Here is a 17,740-nt window from a genome sequence, read left to right as displayed (position 1 = left end):
CATTTTTTTTCATCATGGCCCTCCCCCCCCTACGCACCAGCCCCCCCCCCCCCCCCCCCCCCCCCCCCCCCCCCCCCCCCCCCCCCCGGTAAATTACGAACAGTCCCTTACATAGAGCAGGTGTTCTGTCAAGGCAACTTCAGAGAGATGAACACCCAATACACTGTTAATGTAGCCCAACCCCCCCCCCCCCCCCCCCCCCCCCCCCCCCCCCCCCCCCCCCCCCCCCCCCCCCCAATGTTGTAATGGTTTGGTAGCTCAGCTGGACAGGTAGCTCACATCAACATGACACAGGCAGTATGCTGTTCAGCTGGGACCATTTCCATCTTCATAAAAGCTACATAATGCAGTCTGAGGCCTTTCACATTCCAACGTTACTGAACTATGGATTCTCATGTTGTTAGAGACTCAGAACCAGGACTGGACTGGTAATCTTTTCATTTTCATTCACTTTACATTTTCACGGTGGGGTGACTGTCCCCAGGGACCTCAGTTTTGTTTGTTTCTTTATTTTTTCTTAGGGCCTGGCCCACAGTGTAGAGGGGGCGGTCTAGTGGTCTATCTTCAATATAGCCAGTGGACTGAGCCAAACAGGACATAAGCTTAGGACAAAATCGGATTAAATGTGTATGAGGTGCCAGTGTAGCCTCTTACTGCAGTTGGGGTCGCCGGCGGGCCTATTCACTATTTGCTGAAAATACTCAACTACATCATAACAACATTGCTATGATAGTGCCAAGAGCCTTAAGTAACAGATCAAGACATAGACATTACAATTTTGGTGACAGTAAGGTTATAACTAGGTGCTGCGCTAAGGGGTTAAGACAAAAATACCCGGTTGATGTTATCGTCCCAGTCCATGCCTGCTCAGGACCTACAGCATGGCCATATTCATCACCCTCCAAACCAAACAGTGTCCAGATCACACTGATGTCAATCAACTGGACATGCTGATGTTTACACAGTCGTTGTAAAACCTCTTAGCAAAGGGGGCTTCACGCTCTGCTGCGAACTGATTTCCTATAAGTAGAACCTCTTTTTTCTCCCCCTCTCCTCTCAGTCTTCTACTTGAACATTTAGGGGGAAAAAGAAAGGCTAAAGGATGGTTTCCTGAAGGAAGAACTGGACTGCTAATATCATTGAGATGAGATGATTGCTTAACAATGAAAGCAGATGTAGGGGCATATAGCCTAGCTGCAGTGCAGACAGGTCGTCCTGTTTTGGCCGGGGTCTGCTACCCCTGTCTGCAGAGGGTAATCAATCAATCTCCCTCAGTGTTCCCAAGGTTCTGGGGCTTACTAGTGGACACTGCAGAAGCGGCGGCCAATCAAATCAATTCGCAACATTCCATACATATTGCAGTTCACTGCTTCATGGATAATATGGTTCTGTTTCTCTCATTGGATGGATATGTGTGCATGTTGTGCCCGTGATGCCGGTGATTTTTTTGTGATTTTTGTTGACCATGATGTGAATGAACACACATGTTTTGTCTTGACAGAGGTGAAGTGATATATTGGTGTGTAAAATAGATGTCTGCACATGAAAAACTCCCTCGAAAAACATTCTTAGGAGACCCTGATGATTCTAAATGTCACTTGTTTATTGGAGTAATCAGTCATCTAGACCATTTTCAGTGTGTATATTTTTTACTCCTTTGATAGTTTTTCTGTCCAGTGTCTGTTTTCAAGGGATGTGCGTTCATTTAGTTGTTGCATGTGATGATCTACGCGTATTAACACAGCAAACACAGCAAAATGATTTAGTGCTCATCATTTGCGTTTAGCTGTTACATTACTCTTTTAAATCAGTTCAGTAATGCTACCCTATCCTGTAAGGAGTGATAGGAATGATTTATAAATGCAGCTTTTGGGATGTTTCATAACCTTTATATAATTTTTATATAAGTGAATGTATAGCTGCAGAATGATTTGTTTCACAGCAACCAGACAAAACAAGAAAACGAGCAAATAATCAGACAGGGAGAGTTCTTGTAGCCACTTAAATAAAAATTGTATTTCTCCTCAGAAAAATCATTACTGAGCAGAATATCATGGTGTATCCAGCCAACAGAACATGCATGCCTAATTCAAAATATGGCCTCATGGAACATATCAGCTTTCAAAGGAATGGATTTTCTATTAGAGGACATGACGGGAGAAATGCCATTTTGCGGGACATTAAACAAAAACAACGACTTGAATCTGAAAAGATGTGACAGGATGTGAGAGGACGTGGAAAATCAGGGGGCTCGTTATGGTGTATCTGTTTTCACCGAAGCGAAGTTACGGATGAGCAAAAGTCACAGAGTGGAAAACAAGTTTAGATGCCGTTTGACATATACACCCCAGTTCACATAAGTGGCTGTTAGTCTTGTCATGAGTTTCTGGTACCTTGGGGCCCATATTTCCAAGTACCTCTTGTGGGCCCTTAACACATGCGGTCAGGCTTACAGCAAGAGTGCATCTTCTTCCAAATTATATAAAAGATATTATCTCAGGGTGTTGCCAAAAATCACTAAAGGTATGGAGCCAGAAAAACATCAGGTGTGCCTTGGCCAGAAAACATATGTTATTCCAAAACATGGTATATAAAACAAAGGGAAGCCCTCTCATTTGGTGCCTTTAATTGGCAGGTGGATGTGTCTACTATCTAGTCATTCTCTGGTCCACTTACAGCTACAGTACACCTCTCCTCTGGCATTGCAATGTTAATGGCCCTGCTGAGGGTATACCGGCCCTTTATTTTCCATAGAAGACATATGGGATGGAAAGTTCCACAATGGCTACCACTAAAAGGAAACTGTCAGTCACATTATTGGTGTCCCATGTATAACCACCGTGAATGTTCCAAGACGGTAAGACGTCTGTGGGTCTGTGGGGTACCCAAACAATTATGCGTCCGGACGAATCTCTGCCCATCAAATTCGAAAAGGCAGACAGAACTCAACTCATCACAATGTCATTGACATTTCTCCACTCCACAGGTTTTTTTGGGGGTGGATGGTACCCCACTAAAATTGTAAAAAAACATTCTGGGTATAATTTTCTTGCTACTGGTCAGGCTAAAAGGACGAACATTTGTTTACTGGAAGGTTCGGTGAGGTTTAGAGATGGGGCTTGTTCCAGGCACAAACATTCTCTTGTGGTCACGGAAGGACTTTCTTCAAACAGATTATCTTAGGGGTCTTGGTCGGGGCATACTTTGAGATTGATCTCTTATTATGGGACTCCCCTAAGCAGAGTAATGTCCGCCTTGGCGATTTCATGAGAAGAGTTTTGTCTGCCTTTACAAATTTGATGAGCGAAGATTTGTCCGCACAGAGAATAGTCAAACATTGAAAGCACACAGAAACCATCATGCTGCAGCACCAGATGAGGACAGGGGATGATCACTACCCATGTATGCCATTTACTTATTCCTATTAGTGTTCCCTCTTATTCTGAAAGATGGCAGAAGAAGATACGTTTTGTTGATCAGTACATTCCTTTCCTTTTTGCATTCATTTCAGCACTTGGAAAGCAGTGTGCACATCTTCCCCTTAATTGTCAAGTACGGTATGTTTTTTCTGATTGGATATCTTATGAAATCATCCTTTTGGATATGCGGTGCTCGCCCCACAATATACTTTTTCCTTTGTCCTCTCATCCTCCCCTTCCCTAATGTCCTCCATGTAGGCAGCCCCCAGCAGGCGATTTGGGGGTCTTCAGACCAGCCTGGAGCTTGGAGTAGCCTCTTCCCTTAGCCTAGTGTTTCTCAACAAGGGCTCTACAGCCCCCCATTGGGAAGTGTCGGGGAGCCCTTTGGGGGCGCTGAGAAAGATAAAGCTAAGAGTGGGCTGTGCTCAGTTGCCATTTGCTGGCATATTTTATTTATTAATACCAAGGGGGGAATTGACAGGCTAGTGACGAGGTCAAGGGGGCGTTGGGAAGCTTATGCTGAGTTCCAGGGTGCATTTATTCAAGAAAGGTTGAGAACCACTTCCTCTAGCCTCTTCCCCTACAGCTGTTTTCTTGCTGATCTTTGTGTTCCCCAGTGGCATACACCCCCCACTGGCAAACGACCTGCTACTGAACTACAAAACAACATACTCCCTCTAGCACCTACCACCTATCATCTACTGCATCTACTGTTAATAATTCCAATTATCTAACTACCGAAGTGAAGTAATTATATAAAAATCGAAACTGATAAATAAAGATAAGCACATAAGCACAGAAATTTCACAAATCCTTTGCAAATATCCTCCAAAAACAAAGAACTTGCACAATAAAGTCCAATTCTGTTCTCTTTATCAGGTGCCTTTTCAATATAGCACTACTAATTCCACAACAATAGCTTCATAATAGTTCAGTTCATAAAAGTGTAAGAGGGTCATGATAGTATGACAATACTATGACATGATACTATGACAATCATAGTAAATTGATTCATTATCATTAAACATCACAGATGTTTTCACTGCTGTGTTGCATGAATGGAGGATTTAATTATTTGTAGCATTAGCCCTGACATACGGCCAATATACACTTTAAGATGAGTGATACAACCCACTCCCCACAAACTTCAGTGAGCAAGACGTATGAGTGCAAAAATGTTATTCTTTACTGGATGTAATTAAAACAAACAGAAAAAAACACTCTACAATATATTTGTAATAAGCTAAAGTGATTAAACTCATAAAGACTCGTGTCAAAAACAGCTCTTTAACTTCAGTCTCTATGGCCAGAGAAAAAATACTCTTAATGAAGTATTTTTTGCAAAAACATTCACAGAATACTTTACTCAATCATCAAATGTGTTATCAGAACATCTTAAATTCCAGAGCTACTCTCAGAAAAACTGACTTGCATATTTGAGTCTAAAAAAGGCCTAAAGTACCAAGGCTTTTGAAATTGCTTGAAAAGCTACCGAAATTGCTTTAAAAGCCACCGTATTTGGATTAAGGAACTGAAGACAGTCCTGAGTTGCATCTTGGAGTCCTAAATAAACCACATGTTGATCTCTCCTGAACTTGTGCCCATCGGTAGCTGCCTGCTTCTCGTGGAGGTGTGATGTGTTTAATGTCCTCGTAATGAACACACACACACACACACACACACACACACACACACACACACACACACACACACACACACACACACACACTTGGAAGGATGCCAGCGGCTTTTGAACAGCTCAAAAATGTACTGTGAGAGTTTCTATTACTACGAGTACAACTGCACACGCACGCACACACACACACACACACACACACACACACACACACACACACACACACACACACACACACACACACACACACACACACACACACACACACACACACAGTGTGGGTGGTGGGACCTGTGCCTGCCGAACATCTTTTCCAGACTGCTGCTTTCTTGCGACCTTGACATTGAACAATGTTCTCACGACAAGCATGTTCGTTTTTGGCCATCGCTCTGCCATAATTTCCCGTAGCTGGTGAGAATGTAATATTTCACTGTGGGATTGGGGAGCAGCATGTGGACAGGAATGCATACTGAGCACAGGGAGAAAGAGGAGAGGGAGAGGAGCAGAGAAAGAGGAAAGAGGGAGGAAGAGAGACAGAGAAAGATAATTGAAGAAAATCTGACCACCTTTACTGTACTTTTCCTCGAAAAATATCTTTCCAAGAAAACGTTCACACCCAGCAGCTGTTAATCTCCAGTCATATGCATCGTCGCAGCCAAGTAGCCTCATAATGGGCACTGTTCCACCAGTGGAACACTGTAATAGTCGCTATAAGGACTTGACTACTACATTACACAGAGCCTTTAGTAATACATGACAAATACACGTTCGCCATTCTGACACTGAATTTGTAAAACAGGGGCCATGTCTTAAGAGTTAAAAAGTTGTGGCATAAAAAGTGTTTTGGGTCTGAATGTTGCATGGAACTTGCAGCATGAACTTGACCGTCACCTCTGCGACTGCCTCCTCTTTCAGTTGAGCCCTTACTCCCACCAGTCCAGCCCATTGCCAGCCCACCCACTGTTCTCCTGACTCCTGGCTTTGTCTGGCAGTGAGGCAAACTGAAACACTAACCTTATCCTCACCTTAGCCACCACATACTTCAACCACCATATCAGCACCACAGCACAGCAAAACACTCAGCAGCAGCAGCAGCAGCAGCAAGACTGTGTGTGTGTTCCTCTGAGCCTGACGATCCCTCTTAGATGCTGGTATGCTGGCAGCAAACTCATCTCTGACCCGCTTTCCCATTTTTTCACGTGTTTGTTTATAAGCGCAGACTTTTGCTTTGTCTATGTGAAAGGTTTTTTGCCTATTATAGCTCTCTCCAGGCTCTACAGTGCCACACTGCAGCGTTAACGCCATTCCAGCGCTGCACGGTGCATCCTCAATGGACTCAATGGTGTTTAGCCCTGATTGCACTACCGGCTGTATTTAGCGAGAGCAAAACACGCAGAAGACAGGTCATTACAGTACAAGGGATAGTGTTATGTCGGCCGCAAAAAAAAGTTAGCATAAATGGCTGGTGCTTAGTCAGTCAGTCAATGGGGGCAAGACATTAGTCACGTCAGCAGAAAGTCTCCTGAAAACCTTCCCATGCAGGAGGCAGTCACCAAAGGTGAGAGAGGCAGAGACCTGCTGTTTTATGCATTCATAATAACACCTAATTAGGCCTGGCTGGATGGAATCCGCGATGTGCGGTGAGCTGCAAAGCTCAAAAAGGTCAAGCCACAGACGCAGTTAGGTGTTTTTTCTTGCATTAAAGAGCAAACGAAAGCCTTTCCCATATGTTTCCATTCAGAGATTTTGCACAATTTGCCTCATGGTGGAAGACACAGACGAGAGGGGGGTTAGAGGATATGATGCATGTTGGAGTTGCATCGTCTGGCTGTCAACGTCTCCCAAAGAGAGACGACTTAATTATGTCATATGCATGAGAATGCACTTGATTGGTTGATGGCTATATAACTGGGTTTGAAGCAGGGTTGCCAGATGGGACTGATGATTTCTGGACTTGAAAGTACTCAAAACCCATGGAGGGACTAAATCCTGCCCAGTTTGAACAAAATTCCACTGATGTCTGTTGGCAAAAAATAAATCTACAGACAATCTCCGCAGATACCCGCAGATGGTCATACCAAACAGCCGAATGGGGCAGGAAATGGCTAGATCTGGCAACCCCTCGTTTAGAGGCCCGCGGCAAGTTCTCAAAGGAATCCAAACACAATCTGGTGGCGCTCAAACAGGATCGCATCATAATAATACACTTGGCTCTCAAAACTGCTTGGCTTTGCGGTGTATGTAGCTAGTTTGTGTAAACATGTATAGACATGAGAAATGCATACTGTATTTTTCACGAAAAAACCCTCACACAAACACATGGAGACTAAATGTGGATCGCATCCACGGAGCTAATTTTTTTTCGCCTCGCTTGCACGTTGGAAAATGTGTGTTTACTTCTTCATTTTTTAGCCACACATATTCCTTATGTTGAGAGAGAGAGAGAGAGAGAGAGAGAGAGAGAGAGAGAGAGAGAGAGAGAGAGAGAGAGAGAGAGAGAGAGAGAGAGAGAGAGAGAGACGGAGACAGACACGGAGACAGAGACAGAGAGAGACAGAGAGGCGCAGAGAAAGAGACAGAGAGTCGGGCAGAGTCAGCCCAGAAAGGTGGGCAGATATACAGAGAGAGGAGACAGAGGGAAAAAGAGAATGATTTTATCCTCTTATCCTCTAATGCTCCGAATGAACCTCACCACTGGTTGGCTCCAACTTTCAGTACAAGTCTGTGCAAGAGGCCCTCCATAGCGTAAGCCAAGGCGAGTCAGTGGGGCAGCACTTCAAAGAAATGGGTGTGCGGCCAAAGTAGTCAAAGCCAGGGGCGTGTATCCACGTGTTTGTATATTTGTGTGTGTTTATGCCTGTGTTTATGCATGTGCATGTATATATGTATGTGAATGCATGTGTGTACATATTTGTGGGTTTATGAGGATGCCTGTGGGTATAAATGGCTTGTGCGTGCGTGTGTGCATGCCAGCATGCGTGCGTGTTAATGAATGAGTGTGTGATTGTGTTTGTGTGTATTTGCGTGGGCGCAGGAGAGCGACAGAGACAGAGGCAAAGGCAGACAGAAAGAGAGAAAAATAAAGAATATCATTAGAAGTTTTGCTCATGGGCAACTTTGGCAACTTTTCCGAGTTTCAGGCTACCCCACAGTTTTTGTTGTATGTGCACATTGTTGTGCGTGTGTGCGTGTGTGTGTGTGTGTGTGTGTGTGTGTGTGTGTGTGTGTGTGTGTGTGTGTGTGTGTGTGTGTGTGTGTGTGTGTGTGCGTGTGTGTGTGTGTGTGTGTGTGTGTGTGTGCGTGCGTCCGTGCGCAGTGCACACGCATGTGTTTATTTGTGTACTTTATGTAAGAGGCAAACCGTGCACCCCCACACATCATCATCAGCACGCAGCAGCAATGCTGAAAGCTCAGTTCAACTTTGCGTCCATGATGTGCACGTTGTTGAATTTGAAAAAGAAAAAACAAAAACCTCTGCCTAAGTCAACACCCATTTGTCTGTGGTTTACAATGATGGCAGTTGTTATAGAGCAAATGATTAACCATTAATCACTGGCAGGGGATGTCTCCAGAGCCACTGACTATTTTCACCAGGCCCATGACAGCCTCATCTGACAGGGCCCCCCGTCTAATACACACCGTAATGAACACCCAATTTTGGGCCACCTCTCTCTCCCTGGGCCCAGGAACACTGACCAATTTATCCCCCCTCTGTCGTCTTCCCTGGATGTCTGTGCCGAGAGAGGAGAAGTCGGGGCTGTTGAAATAGATGTAATGGTGATGAGACATAGTGTTCACGGGCCGACTGAAGTGGCAAGGTTCCAGGCGGGCTCGTAACAAAAGGATGAATGGAATCGGGGATTAAAGGAAAGTACGGTGAGGTGCATTGGTATTTTCACAGGGATTTTTGGTATGGAGAGAAGATGAAACTGTTCACGAATTCAACCAGTAAGCTGGGGGGGGGGGGTGAAGCGTGCGTTGTTTGCACAGGTTTGAGACGATAATAAATGACAAAGGAGACAACAGAAATAAGCAAAAAACATCTTTTCATCTTGACCAGCCATGTAAGCACTACTTTTCAATGCTCAGGTGCTCTTAGAAAGATATGTTAAAAGAGACATGCAGCTGGTTCTGCTTGAAAAAGAGAAATTAAGTTGCCGTCTCCTTTCATGAAACAAGCTTTTTTCAAGACGGCATAGAGAGTGTCTCGCTCTTTTGATGAGTGTTGACAGAGGTGCCTTCCCCAAGACAACATGAGACTAAGACTAATATTTATTATTTTCCAACAGACTGCGCTTGAATATCACTTGATCACCTGATGACAAGTCTGCATTGTCAGAAGTATTTGTTCACTTTTGTAACTCATCAAAAACATTTGTGACGCGTCAGATACACCAAAAAGAAAGTACTGTACAGTGGATCACATCAATATTTGGAGAGCAGGAATGTTTTAGCAGCCCAAAGTGGTGAGTTTGGTAAGCGACTATCTGTTCACATTGTCAGAAATGTGTTCACTTTTATAAATAATCTAAATTTATTGTAAGGAATAACATATAAGAAAAACAAAGTGCTGCGTTGATCACATTGTTATTTCTGGAGAGCAGGAATGTTTTAGCATCCCAAAGTGGTGAGTTTGGTAAGCGACTATCTGTTCACATTGTCAGAAATGTGTTCACTTTTACAAATAATCGAAATGTATTGTAAGGAATAAAATAGAACAAAAAGAAAGTGCTCTGTTGATCACATTGTTATTTCTGGAGAGCAGGAATGTTTTAGCCTCCCAAAGTGGTGAGTTTGGTAAGCGGCTATCTTCAGATTTACATAATGTTCGTTGACCAGAGATTCCAACGTGTAAATTGACCACAGAATGGTCTTGTTTCTTTTTTTCTTTCTTTTTTTCAGCTGCAAGGTATGCAGTCAGCCACACTGACCAGGACAGCAGGGGAAAAACAACTTCCCAAAGTTAAAAAGAAGTGAACATGTCTGCCTGGTAGTATTTCATGTTGCTGTTTCACAGGGAGGGGAGTAATCCAATGATCATCCCAGGGAGAGCACTGTGGCTTTGCCTCCTTGTTGACAGCCTGAAAGGCTCAATGTATTCTCACAGCCTTGACCCCATGCTCAGGTCAGCCCTCTTGACAAACACAAAAGGAAGTGCTTCCCAAAAGGGAGCCTTTTCTCAAAAGCGGCTAACATGAAAAATAATTTCCCTCTGTTTCCCATACATTTTTCCTTCTCTCCTGTGGACACTGCCCTCGCCTCTTTCTTCCTCTGTCCTCTTCCTTTCCCTCCCTCCCTCTGTCCCTTCTTTTCTTCCCACTCCTCTATCTCTCCCTCGTCCCCTCGCCCCTCAGCTCTGTCTTTCTCCTTCCCTCTCTTTCTCTCTTTTCTCCTCCGCCTATGTTGGCTTTACAGTCGAGTGCATGGAAAGGGGGGACATCTGATATCTGTGTCACTCTGTCCATTACAAGCGCTGCACACAGGTGCTTTTGGCAGCGGTGCCCTTGGCCCGTAGCCACATGTGCCCACTGAAGACCTCATTAACACTCATTACCACATCCAGCATCCTTTGTGGCCCGATAGAGCTGCTGCGCTGACAGTGGAGCCGACCCCCGTGTCGAGCGAAGCCAACAGTGGGGAGACAAAGGGGTCAGCTGTCCCAGGCCCAGGGAGAGAGGGGGCCCAGAAATGTATTGTCATTATATTGTACGTGTTGGTCGAGGGGCCCTTCAGATGTCTTTGTTCCGTCCCGGGCCTGGCCAAAGCTGGCGGCGACCCTGCCCGTGTCTGCTCTACTCTGCTCTGCTTTGGCTCTACTCAACATGCATGCCGTGTCAGGGCCACAGCAGGGCCGGGTCGGGGCCAGATGTATGTCTAGTGGTGAGACCGACGTATGGGACCTGAGTAGAGCTACACTACACTATAAAGGGGAAGCTTTAATTCAGGCTCAATGGGAAACTAAAGCTGGCTCATAAATAATAATTGCACAGATCATTGTATGAAGTGGAGAAGGAGGCTACTGCCCAGCTGCTGTTGCTGCTGCTGCTGCGGAGGACGAGGTGTGTTGGGGTTGTGCTTGGTTGGCCCTGATGACTTCAACATGTTTCCAGAGGGGTTTAGAGGGGTAGACACAGTGGCTCAATAGAAAGCTAATAGTCTGTAGTGTGTAGTCATGTTTTGTTTTTACAAGTAATGAAAAGTTTTGTCTTTTTTTTACAGAATTTAACTTTATAAGTTTCAATATAGTTTTTAGTTCCTTGTAAATTATGAGGTGTCTGTGTGAGAAATTTTCTAGTAGGCCTATTCTGTGTCTGGCCAACAGATGCAACCAATATTATTATAGCTGAAGACCAGACGCAGACATTTTGGAGAAAATGCTTTTTTGGAAAAACATTTTTTGGAGCTGCACAGATATTTCCTTTACGAGTCTGCCAGGATACAAGCAAAAACAAAGTCTGATATCCAGTGCCCTAAAGGAACTTTTTTTGCATTCAACTTAGTAAACACTGTTCTTAGTGGGTATAATAATCTGAAGTGAGATGAGTTTGTTTTTCCCTCCCCTTGTAAAAGAAACCATTTTATTTGCTGGAAGCTGATGTTTTCCCTCTGTTCCGATACATGCGGACTATATTCCCTGGTGTGAACACCATGCTATGAAGCCGCCTGACACGCTAACAACTGCCCCCGCCCAGATGAAAATGATAAAGACTGAGACGTGTTCCATGTCTGTGCTTGGAGCAAGGAGAGGGAGAGAGAGAGAGAGAGAGAGAGAAAGAGAGAAAGAGAGAGCGTGCTGGCTGGTTGTGTAACATGAGGAGGCTGACGGTAAGATGTACAGAGGGCGCAAAAGAGAGCTGTGGGGTGGGGGAAAGGGGAGAGAAAAGTAACCTGATGTCCCTGGGGTCTATCCCTGGGGAAGAATAGGGAGGTGGCGGTGGCTGTGGTGGTGGGGTGTTTTGGGCAGAGGGGTGGTGGAAGCTAGTCAGTTCCAGTGCACAGCCCACTACCACCACCAGTGCCCCCCTTTAGCCCCCAAACAGCCACCAATAACAGCACTGCCTTCCCCACCCTGCTGCCTGTTGCAGCACCCTGCCAATACCACACCACCAGGAGCTCCTCTCGCACAACTATATATAAAGTCTAGAAACTACATGAATGAAAAGTCTCTCACTCTCTCGTTCCCTATCCCTATACATAAAGTCTAGAACTACATGAATGAAAAGTCTATTGCTTTCTCTCTCTCTCTCTCTCTCTCTCTCTCTCTCTCTCTCTCTCTCTCTCTCTCTCTCTCTCTCTCTCTCTCTCTCTCTCTCTCTCGTTCCTTATCCCTATAAGTCTATGGACTACATGAATGAATAGTCTCTCTCTCTCTCTATCTCTATCTATCACTCACTCACTCCCCCCCCCCCTCTCTCTCATGCTCTCGTGCTCTATCCCTCAGGCCAGACTGCCACCTTGAACTGTTTTACAACTACTGTATGTCTGAACTCTTCCTCACACCATCTCCCTGTTTCAGACATTTTTACTTGCTCTGAAATTTGCACACACTTCTACCTATGAAGGAGGGGGAAAACACTCCACCAGTAGCTATGAGCAACAGGTTTGTAAAAGCTTGGCATGGAGACTGAACCTGAAACTGCATAACAAGTTTTGCTAACCTGACAAGCATGCACAGTGTACTTTCTCTCTCTCAACCACAACTATCTCCCACAGTAGTTCCATGTTCCAAGTGGCAGATATTTATCTGTCACTCTTACCTTTTCAACTCTTGGGTGGGTCAAAGTCACGTCCCAGGGAGAGAAAAAAAGTTGGAAGTATATATTCCACTAGTCCAGAGAATTGTATCCGTTTAAAAAAAAAAAGCCCAGTCCAGTCCAATCGTCTGGTTGTCTCTCTCCTCTCATAGATGACCATCCAGGTTGAGTGCCATTCACGCCTGCTCTGCTCTGCTCTGCTCCCTCTCTCTGTAGGGAGATTGATTGTTCTGAAAGTTAGAAGAGAGGGAGAGAGAGAGAGAGAAGTCCCAACAACCAGTCCACCTCCTAGGTCCTAGTGCCTACCTACCTACACTACCCCCAGACAGCACCACTTATGCCTTCTTTTCTCACTCTTCCCCTCTCTGTCTCTCTGTCTCTCTGTCTCTCTCTCTCTCTCTCTCTCTCTCTCTCTCTCTCTCTCTCTCTCTCTCTCTCTCTCTTTCTTTCTCTCTCTGTCTCTCTCTCTGTCTCTCTCTGGCCTTTCAAGCATGTACAGCTGTTCTCTCTCTCCCTTTCTCTCTACTTTCTTTGCAACGTTCACATTGACTTTCACATTTTCACAACTTTGACTTCGACATACACTCACTCTCCATATCTTTGTCTCTTCTGATTGACACTGCAACAATTTCAGGCTATCCCACCGTCATTGTTGTGCATGTGCATGGGCGTGTAAACATGTGTGTGTGCTTGTGTGTGTGTCTGTGTGTGTGTGTGTGTGTGTGCATGTGTGTGTGTGTGTGTGTGTGTGTGTGTGTGTGTGTGTGTGTGTGTGTGTGTGTGTGTGTGTGTGTGTGTGTGTGTGTGTGTGTGTGTGTGTGTGTGTGTGTGTGTGTGAGTGAGTGTGTATTGGGAGTTCCACATACCCGTGCCTTTGCGGTGCAAGGTGAGGGTCCGTGGCAGTGATTCATGTGCTGCTGGTCTGACCCGCGTTAACAGGGCCCCCACTCCTGTGACATTTCCTGTGGAGAGCTAACCTTGAGTCACGCCTGCTTTACTCTCACCTGACGCAATTCGAGATGACAGCAGACTAACCCCAAATCTGCCACGACTCGGCTGTGCACTTGTGTCTTTTTTTATTCATGCCAGCTCTGTGTGGGTGTTCGGAAACGTTATTGACTGATGAAATAGAGGATATGACGTGATTTGATTAATCGTTTCATTAGTTCGTTAGATTCACCGATAAAATGGTGTTATTATTTCCTGTCATGAATTACATTTGCATCACGTTCTGACATTAAAACCTTTTCAATTAAATTACCTACCAAATGTAGTAATGGCCAGTTTGATAATGAAGTGTTTCTAGAATGACAAATTCAGCTAAACAGGTTCACACACCCTTTTTAGTAGCAAATGACAGCTTATCAACTTAAACTTTCCTGATTTAAAACTAACACTGTATTGATTTGATGGAGTGCGTCACGAGTAGTGAAAGCTCAGGCAGGGAAAGCGAAATCTCTGGTAGACTTTCTCACAGATGGACGGATGGAAGGCTGGTTTTAATAACGCTGGACGGGAAATTCCCATAAACACCCCCGCTAAACATACACTTTCTTTCCCCCTCCGACAAGTGAGATTGCAGCGCTCCCCAATTCTTCCTAAATTGTAGAGATTAACGTTTAGGGTATTCGGTATGAGCAGTGCCTGACACTCAGCACCTGTGTGCAGCCAAAGCCCTCCATATAACAGTAGTTTGTGGTTTTTTAAGGGGCCAATCTCGTTTCGTCTGCCTTCCTAGAATAGTCTACAACAATGGTTCCTAAACTGGGGGTCGGGACCCAGGCACTGTCTGTATAAAGCTTTAAATATATGCTTTTATATGATATAACCATTCCATAAATTGTAGTTAGTAACAATGAATAACAATATGTAGTTGCATGATTAGTGAATGTATTTATTGACAGTGAATTTCCAATTCATATTTAGCAATATAAAGAACAAAAAAATATCCTTAGGTCTAAACGGGGGCTGCTGTAGAAAAAGTTTGGGAACCACTGGTCTAGGATGTGAAGACTGCTGAGGGCGCACAGTGTTGTAGTCTAATATGTCTAGGCCTATAATGGCTATACATACTTTGTGAAGCTAGACACACCCAGCATTGAACTGGGACACGCTGCTATCGTATCACTGAACAAGGGTCTCGGAGTCCATTTTTCTTTCTACCTCATACATTCGGCTGTTTCACTCCCACCAAAAGGATATCCATTTCGGAGCCTACAGGCCCTTTGGAGACCCGCTCAAGGAAAACCTGCTCAGACAAAATGACAAAGAGGGAACTTTTGTCTTATCTGTTCAACTTTTAAAAAAAATGACCATAAAATGAAATATATAATGCATTTATAATGATGTTGATGATGTTAGTGAGTTTTTCTATTCTGTTCTTGAATTGCACAATCAATTGTCAATTGAGAAGACAGAAACATGTGGATCTCTGAGTTCTGATCATGCACTACACACCAGTGACACAAATGTGAGATTCTGACTTTTGCCGGAGGCTGGTAGCCGGAATACTGAAGTCAAATGATGCCTTGTCAGAGATAAGGCATTCACCTTTTAATAGTGCTGCTGACTTTTGGCTTGGGAGCATAAGTAACAATATGAGAGCACACAATGTCACGGTAATTGACCTGTCTAAACCTGAATCAGATGAGCATGACACCTGTTTTGATAACCTCACAGGCTTTTTGAAGTCACAACACGCACGCACACACACACACACACACACACACACACACACACACACACACACACACACACACACACACACACACACACACACACACACACACACACACACACACACACACACACACACACACACACACACACACACACACACACACAGAGCCATTTACCTGTGGTGTTTTGAATAGATTGACAGAATGCTTGTTATCCGATGCTAAGGTGTTATGGGAAGGTGTGAATTTGATGCGTTGGAACTCTAGACCTCTGAGAAGAGGTCAACAATCGGTCAAAAGGTGAGTCAGTTTGGGGCCATGCATCTGACCACACATGTGGCTTTGGCCAACTGTGTTAGATGGCTCATACTGTGATCATTGGCATCATGCATGTATCAATTTAATAGGCTTCAAATTGGTCGAACTCAGGCAGGATGCCAAGCCACGTCTCTGAAGTAAAATAGCTTTGATATAAATGCTGGAGATCATCTGATATGAAACCTTCTGTACGGCATACAGGGAAGCCAACGTGGGGGACAAAGGGGTCTGTTGTCCCGGGCCAAGGGAGATGGGGGGCTCAGGACTGGGTCCTCATCACATTGTATGTATTGGGTGTGGGGGCCTTTTCGATAACTTTTGGGCCCGGCCAAAGATGTCAGCAGCGTGGAGAGCATAGCATCTACCCCAAAATCTACTGGTGGCCTTCTACCGGAGCTCCATAGAGAGCATCCTAACATACTGTTTATGTGTGTGGTATTCCAGCTGCACAGCAGCGGACAGAAGAGCTCTTCAGAGAGTGGTCAACACAGCTCAGAAGATCACCAGCTGTCCCCTGCCCTCTTTAGAGGAGTTGTTCTCCTGTCGCTGTCTAAAGAAAACCAAGCAAATCATCAGAGACCCCTACCATACTGGACATAAACTGTTTGAGCTGCTGCCATCAGGCAGGCGTTACAGGGCTCTGGGTACAAAAACAAACAGGCTAAAACACAGTTTTTATCCAAAAGCAATCTACACACTTAATTTTGCACAGCTGACTTTTTAAAATCTGAATTATTTTTATACAGTATATATATAGGTTTCTTTGTTGATTTTTAAGCACCGTGAGCATCTGCACTTTACCAATTTCGTTGTACCTGTACAATGACAATAAAGTTTCATTCATTCATTCATTCATTCATTCATTCATTCATTCATTCATTCATAGTATTTGCTTGTGATTCTTGGCCAGTACAACTGACCAGTCTGACTTGCGCGCTAAAATTATATGCATTGGAGCGTCATAGGCACCATAGGTAGTCATAGCCTTTTGTCGCATGTGGTCACAGCATGACTGACAGCCTGCATACACATGTGTATAATCGCATGTCACGCCTCATTATTATACATTTTGCTCTTAATTGTGGCTTGACATTTCAGGAAGTGTGTACCAACTTCTCCCTCTCCGTGTACATGTGTTGAAATGAAATGAAAAATGAGGCATGACAACCAGCCACTCATTTCTTTTGATCGACCCCACCGCATGGTGATTTCTCCATGGGACTTTTGAGGGCTGTTGCCCGTGACAGCAGGGTGTGGTGGCAGGCAGCAAGGTCCTCTCTGCCTTCAAGCTTTTGGGTTGTTGTGGTGGTGGTATTTTTTTTCTTCTCTCGTTTTCTTCTCGTTTTGAGGTATCACCGCACTGGGTTCACCTGTTTTTCTCTCGTCGTCTTCTTCAGCTTCTGTTCAGCTTGGCACTCAGCCCAGACTGCCACGGGGTGAGAAGGGAGAGTCTCGGAGTTGGAAGATTCACAGCAACTCACTGGTTTCGCTCCTCCTCATAATCTCATCTGTGTGCGCTACAGTATGTGCATGTGTGGAATTTCTGCGTTTTTTACGCACACTTCAGCGCTGACGTGATTGCTGTCACTAATACCCTTGTCTGGAATGCATTACGTGCCTACGTACGTACGCACAGTACATTACATACTTGTATTAACACGTAAAGATTTTTGGAATGAATGGTTTTCATTGACACTTTATATCTGCACAGGAGCAGCTGGTGTGTGCATAGTATGACCTCGTCTGTACTGTATGGATAGCTGGGGACAGGCACCTATTAGAACTATCCATTGACTTGTTAAAAGGAAACCTCAATGTTTTCCTCATTATGTCTATAACCTCAGATTTACGGAGCGTCACTCACAGGGTTGACACATCCCGGGCATGGCGCCCGCAGCGCAGGAGCTGACAGTTGAACCTACACAAGTCCATTCA

The 17,740-nt window shown here is 44.7% G+C and overlaps 1 protein-coding gene and 1 long non-coding RNA gene across 2 annotated transcripts in view; one reads left to right on the top strand and one right to left on the bottom strand.

Annotated features, from left to right (window-relative positions):
- ngfa (nerve growth factor a (beta polypeptide)) overlaps positions 1–12,894 on the bottom strand; it is a 39,914-nt gene extending 27,020 nt beyond the window's left edge. The window contains exon 1 of the mRNA XM_063209128.1: positions 12,813–12,894. The gene's annotated coding sequence lies outside the window, so the exon portion shown is untranslated. The remainder of the gene's footprint in view (positions 1–12,812) is intronic.
- Positions 1–17,740, top strand: part of LOC134457234 (uncharacterized) — a 135,063-nt gene that overhangs the window by 17,636 nt on the left and 99,687 nt on the right. The gene's annotated exons all lie outside the window — the stretch shown is intronic.

This window comes from Engraulis encrasicolus, chromosome 10, assembly GCF_034702125.1.
Source record: "Engraulis encrasicolus isolate BLACKSEA-1 chromosome 10, IST_EnEncr_1.0, whole genome shotgun sequence".
Lineage (NCBI taxonomy): Eukaryota > Metazoa > Chordata > Actinopteri > Clupeiformes > Engraulidae > Engraulis > Engraulis encrasicolus.
Note: the sequence above shows the minus strand (reverse complement) of the source record. Positions and strands in the feature narration are given on the sequence as shown.